Source organism: Daktulosphaira vitifoliae, unplaced genomic scaffold, assembly GCF_025091365.1.
Source record: "Daktulosphaira vitifoliae isolate Bord-2020 unplaced genomic scaffold, ASM2509136v1 Scaffold_71, whole genome shotgun sequence".
NCBI classification, from domain to species: domain Eukaryota; kingdom Metazoa; phylum Arthropoda; class Insecta; order Hemiptera; family Phylloxeridae; genus Daktulosphaira; species Daktulosphaira vitifoliae.
In genome coordinates this window covers 31,092-37,693 of record NW_026099640.1, presented here as the reverse complement: position 1 = coordinate 37,693, position 6,602 = coordinate 31,092, and the positions used below count along the sequence as shown (strand labels likewise).

Genomic DNA, 6,602 nt, shown 5'->3' with positions numbered 1-6,602 from the left:
TACTTCGCATAGGTTTGCTAATTTTTCATATTTTTTAATTAAATTTATACTGATGTGTAATTTAATGATAACATGAAATTGTATTCTTATGTCATTTATTATATTTAGTATAAATGAATTGTTTGATAAAAAAAAATAATTGGAAAGTATTTGATGATCAACAGTCATTTATAAATATTTATAAATTGTTGTTTTATACAATTTCACAACAATCATAAATATTTTATAATTAAATTTTTGGTCACGTTAAATCATGATTTAATTATCGTATGGTATAATACTGTTGAGTAGCTTGAAACACTTAATAACAGCCAAGCTAATCAAAATGAATAAAATTATATCATAGTGTCTTAATGCTTTTGTATTTCAAAGTTCTTAAGAAACAATAAAAATTATTAATTATTAAAAATATAAAAATTAAAATTGCTTTTTTAAGATCGATCAAATTGAAAAAAAATATGTATTTGAGATTTCAAATAATTTTGTCTTTTGTAAGTGAAAATAAGCCCATAAATTACTATTATTATACCAAATTATAAAACACCTGTTATGTAATACAAAAAGGCAATTTTAAGATAAATACAGTATATAATTTTACATATACGATAATATATCAAAAATACAATTGCTTAAATCGTAAATAAAAAAATTTAAATTGATAAGTTATTTTCACACAATAATAGCATTCGGTAGCTATTTTCACCGTGAAGACAAAATAAATTCTGTAATTTTTTTTACATAATAAAATACATTACATTAGCTTTAATTTAAGATATATAAAAAAGTGTCAGTATTTCCGGAACACTTTCAAAATTTAAGTTGAAAAAGTTAATTTTTTGTGAAAAAGTTGTCATTTAAATCCCCCCCTGTGGGCAGGTCTAGGGTAAAATTTATAAAAAAAATAAACTAAATGATAGGTAAAGACATTAAGCATCTATAAAAAAAAAAATTTATATTGATTTGTTCATTTTTGAAAAAGTTATGGCAGTTTTTAGTAAAAAAAATTTTAAAAATTTTGAAAATTAGCGATTTTTAAATTTGTAATTTTTTTGGAGGTTTCCGCCATTTACGGGGAACAAGGGAAATTTTTTCAATTTTTGAGGGTAATTTCTTCTACTAGATACGATTTGTGATCATTTGACGTATCATTGAAAGAAATCGGTTCAGTGAGAGCTGAGAAAAAGTGGTAACAGACACAAAAAAAAACACATCGTAGTAAAATTAATATCTTCTCAGTTTGCTGGAAGAACTTCAGTCAGTGGAAGCTAAAAATATGTTTTTGATAATTCATGTTATCGTTGTGTTACATTGAGTTGTTGTCGGTTTTCTCTCTATGTTAACATTGTCGCAGCCATCTTAACGCTTCTTCTGTGATGAGCTCTATGGCGTTTGCGAGCCAGTAGTTTTGTAATCGTTTTACTGTAAAAAGAAAATATCACCTTTGCTATTGTCGTACCTGTGCGCTCAGTATATCGCCATTGGGTCTATATATTTCTGAGATACATCACAATACCGTTGACAGCATATTGTTCACTTTGGTCAGTTACTTGCATTCGACTTCAATTGTTCCTTTCAATATTCAACATTATCATCAGCCGTTTCATTTAGCAGATAAGTATAATGCTTGTTCATTTATTTTTCTAAGACTCACTTGTATTATTTATTATTTGTTTATATCATCGCAATAGTGGCATTAGTATTAAGTGTCCCCCCTATCCACATTGGTGTATATTAGATTTTATATTTCTTGTATAATACATTTAATTGTTATATTATATCTTATGAAATTTATTCTTAAATTTTTGACTTACAATTTTGAAACTAATAAATTTGAATTCTACAGTAAAAATCAAACTATATTGATATTATTATCATAATATTTGACCAAAAATTAAATAATAGAGGCAGTATTTTGTTTATTGGGTTATTTTCAATGGCGGATCGTGGCTTGGAAGACGGGACGATCGCACCCCCTCCTAAAATTAATTATAAGGAGAAAATTAATTATATATTTTAGGTATATTATAAGCGAGGCTTTTAATCGGTAAAATAATAGTATATTACTAAATTGGGTAATTTATTTTTAAAATTAACTACGTGTACGATCGTCATTTCGTCGGTTGCTATAATAGTATAATAATTATACTATTATAGCAACCGACGAAATGAAAATAGCAATAATTGCTATTATTTTTAATATTTTCATTTCTATTTTCTACTGCGACTTTTAAATAATAATATGTGTATTGTGATTTATTTTATTATATTTAATTTGACAAATTTTTGTACCTATGATTAGTGATATTATATTTGAAGTCGCACTACCACCACCAGCACCCACGAACCACCACTGGGTTTTTTGGTCAAATTAAAACTAAAAACACGTTGAGCGACCAGTAAAATTTTTTTTAAAAATCTCAAATCATCAAAAAATGCCTATTTTAATATATAAAATAAAGTTAAAATGGTTCTCATTAAAATTTCGAAGATAGGTTTTTTTTTTATCCAACCTAGTGTCTATTAGTAGATACACCAACTTTATCATAAAGTAAACTAAATAATTGAAATAAATTGAAATTTTCACGAACATACTTCTTTATTATCTTAAAATAATAATAATTTGGTTTTTACATCATATATTTTTTTTAGAACAATTATTTAGATCTTATAATATTGAACACAGTACAATAAATTTACGTTTATATTCAACTTCACACATGTTTTATAATAACTGTATACTTGGTTGAACAGTAATAATATTCTTTGGTAGTTACAATATAACTGGTCGAATTTCTAACACAAATAATTTAATTATCTAATTCATAAAACGTTTGAAGTCATGAATAATCTACATTACATTATTAAATACTTGTTGTATGACAATAATATGATTATTATGGTACAAAATTTATATAAAAGAAGATAAAAAAAAAATAACAAATACATTTGTCACGGACAGATTATTCGTCCTTCACCAATATTAACAATTAACAACTATACTAAAACCGATTACACACTTTTCTTAAATTAATTAAAAACATAACGAAGGCAGTCGACATTTTACCACGCTTGCGGCAACTTACATTTATTGATCTGATAACTTAACTCGGACAGTATTATTGTGGGTACTAAATTAAATACTATTATTTTTATTATTATTATTATTATTTCGAGTTGTGTATACTCGCCGCCGTCTCTCACCTAACTTGGATACCACCAACATCTCTAGAGATCCAGTCAGGTTATATTTAAATAATATTAAATAGAAATAAATGCTTGTTATCGTTATTTGTTGAAGGTCTATATTTATTTGGTTAAGAAACCGCTAACTGCCCTTTTAGTGGAATATAAATTATATAGGGCCAGCGATGCTCCGTTTAGGTACAGCTTAGCCAACTGTTAGGACACTAGGGGGAAATCACGTTGGNGCCAACTGTTAGGACACTAGGGGGAAATCACGTTGGACATTTTTTCTAAGAATGAAACGATTTGCATATATTTAAATGCATTTCATAAATGAAAATGGCTTTACATATTTTTAAATTGTTAAGTACAAAACCAATTATTGTACATGGATCAGTGCATTGAAGCATCACTTATTGACGAGGGTGTGTTCGATTTAAAATGTAAATAAAATTATTCAAGTACNTCAAGTATAATATACAAATTTTACAATTATGCATAAAAAATAATAATAATAAAGAAATAAATTACAATTATAAAATTCACATTAACATTACACTCATTTTGCCTTGAGGACAAAATTTGAAATTTGATAAATCTATAAGATTAATTTTTTTAACCAAGTATTACTACCTGGATTTGATAAAATTATTATATAAATTAAAATATACTAGAATTGTATTGTTTAAAGAAACTTTTAAAATTATTAAAATATTTTTTAAGACAGAACTTCGTCGAAAATTTGATCAGATTTGTTTTAAAATTATATTTTATAATTAAAGAAAACTCATAAACTCATGAAAGTTTTTAAAATAATTTTTATTAAACGGCAACTTAATAGAGTTAGTATAAATTCAATAGAATTTTTTTATAAAATTTCTACCAAGTTTTAAATAGAATTGGTAGAAATGATGTAGTTAATTGTCATTAAGGTAATCTTTCTATAGTAATATAAATTATTACAGAATCAGTTGAATAATAATAATTATTATTCAACTGATTCTGTACAAATAACAACATACTATAATTATATCTTTGGTTTACTACGATAAAAAAATAGGACAAATAGATAATAATAATGATAATAACTAATAATTTCGATGATTTACATAAATAAATGTTTTTATTATCCATAAAATTATACAANTAAATGTTTTTAATATCCATAAAATTATACAATATTATATTATAACAATAATTACAACATTTTTCTAGTACCAACTATGCATTTTTTAAAAATAAATATTTCACCTTTTGGCGGTGCCCCATTTCGATGTACTAATATATATTAATAAAATTTGTTTATCAAAAATTATTTTTTTAAGTAATACCGACATAAGATGAAGTGATTGCCACGCCAGAATTTTTCGCTTGGCAAGGAGACGACGCACTGCCTAGTGGCGAAGAAGCATTCGCGCAAGCTGCCAAGTTTGCTCAAGTAGCCGCTACAGGAGATCTGGGTGCTACACTTTACTACTAGAGTGACCGTAAGCTACATTGGTAGATTTTTTTTTAAATAATATTTACAAGTGTGACCCCCTAGAATTGTTCGAATACCCAAAAAAAATAATTGAGCAAAATTTGGTGATGATTGTTCAAATCTAAGTTATGCCCCAACAGGGTTAAAAATGATACCCCAAAAAGTATTTTAGCTTCGATGCGAAGCTGAGTAGGTATTTATTTTACCATGATGTGTTTATTATTTTTTTTTTTGTGTCTGTTACTACTTTTTCTCAGCTCTCACTGGACCGATTTCTTTTAACAATACGTCAAAAGATCACAAATTGTATCTAGTTGAAGACATTACCCTTAAAAATTTAAAAATTTTCCCTCGTTCCCCGCAAATGGGGGAAATATCCAAAAAAATTACAAATTTAAAAATCGACAAATTTTGTCATTTTTTTCACTTTTTTTTCTTAAAACTTCCATAACTTTTTCAAAAATCAACAAATCAACATAATTTTTTTTTAAACTAAAACCTTAGATATTTTCCTTTCATTTGATATAATTTTTTTGAAAATTTAACACTTAGCCTGCTCATGGGGGGGGATTTAAAATTGCAACTTTTTTACAAAAACTAACTTTATTTCAACTTAATTTTTGAAAATGTTCCGGAAATACTACATCCTTTAAACATAAATCAAATTAAAGCTTATTTTATGTACTACTAAATGAAAAAAAAAAATTTGTCTATACAACACCGACGACCTATCTTCTATGCTCAAAAGGCTACCGTATTCAAAAATATGCTATTTTTTTTATTAAAATTCTGGGTTTTGTATTTTATTTTATTTTAAAATATCTTATTAGGGGAATAAACTGACTTTCATGAATATTATATAATATCATTGACATAGAATAAAGTTCATAAGACATATGATATATACTTATTAAAATTTTTTTACTTTTTTAAAGTCGAAAAAGTAATTTTTAAATTTGAGTTAGCTTAAATAGCCAATTTTAACACGCAACAAAAAGCAACGAACAGTTGCCGAATGGGTAACATCTTGATCTTTCACGCCTAGGGTACTTCTAAAATTTTGCATTTTTTTTTGAGTTAAAATAGAATTTTCAAATCNTTTTTTTTTTGAGTTAGAATAGAATTTTCAAATCATTTGATATTTATCTCATTTAGATTCAATAATTTCAATAAATATAAAGGATCTTATCACTATAGTCTCCCATCCTGAGAAGAAATTGATATTCATGTTAATATTATTTTACTATGTAGTTCTTTTGTGGCTACAATTTATTTTGCCAACCCTCACTAGACCTACTTTTTTCAACGATACGTCAAATGATTCATTTAAGTTTATGATATTTAAGTTAATGATTAGTTTAAGTTATTACTCTTAAAAATCAAAAAAATATTCCTTATTCAAATAAAAAGTAGCTTAACCAGCTTTTCCCATACAAACAATTAAAATCATTAATTTATACGCATTAAAAGTATATGAATATACAACTCCTTTTTATTTTTATAATGTCTCCGTAAAAATTACAATATTATATTATTGAATACCAATTTCATACTCAATTTAATTACTGTAATTATTATGTATATATATATTATAAAATCGGGGTAAAATTAAGGGAATAAGTGTTATTTTTGTTTTTGAAATACTCTACCAATTTCATTTTTTTCTATTTAATGATATTATTTCAAACTTGCAAGTTGAGTTAAAAGTTATGGTAATAAATTCATTTTTTTTTTATTTAAAACTTTCATTTTAAAGGACAAAAAGAAGTTGGTTCAAAATGATTACTTTTAACATATTAAAAATCGATAATAATTTGAAAATAATTAATTATAAAAATTATATAATATATAATTAAACGAATTACTAATCTGGATATAATTAAGGAAATAGGAGTTGATGTTGGGTTGGGTTGGTTACATTTTTAACTTTATAATGCTA

The 6,602-nt window shown here is 25.3% G+C and overlaps 1 long non-coding RNA gene across 2 annotated transcripts in view; it reads left to right on the top strand.

Moving 5' to 3' along the window:
• The first annotated feature begins 2,974 nt into the window (after nucleotides 1–2,974).
• LOC126908996 (uncharacterized) overlaps nucleotides 2,975–6,602 on the top strand; it is a 7,133-nt gene continuing 3,505 nt past the window's right edge. For both annotated transcript variants that reach the window (XR_007704892.1, XR_007704893.1), the window contains exons 1-2: nucleotides 2,975–3,241; nucleotides 4,509–4,670. This is a non-coding gene — a long non-coding RNA (uncharacterized LOC126908996). The remainder of the gene's footprint in view (nucleotides 3,242–4,508; nucleotides 4,671–6,602) is intronic.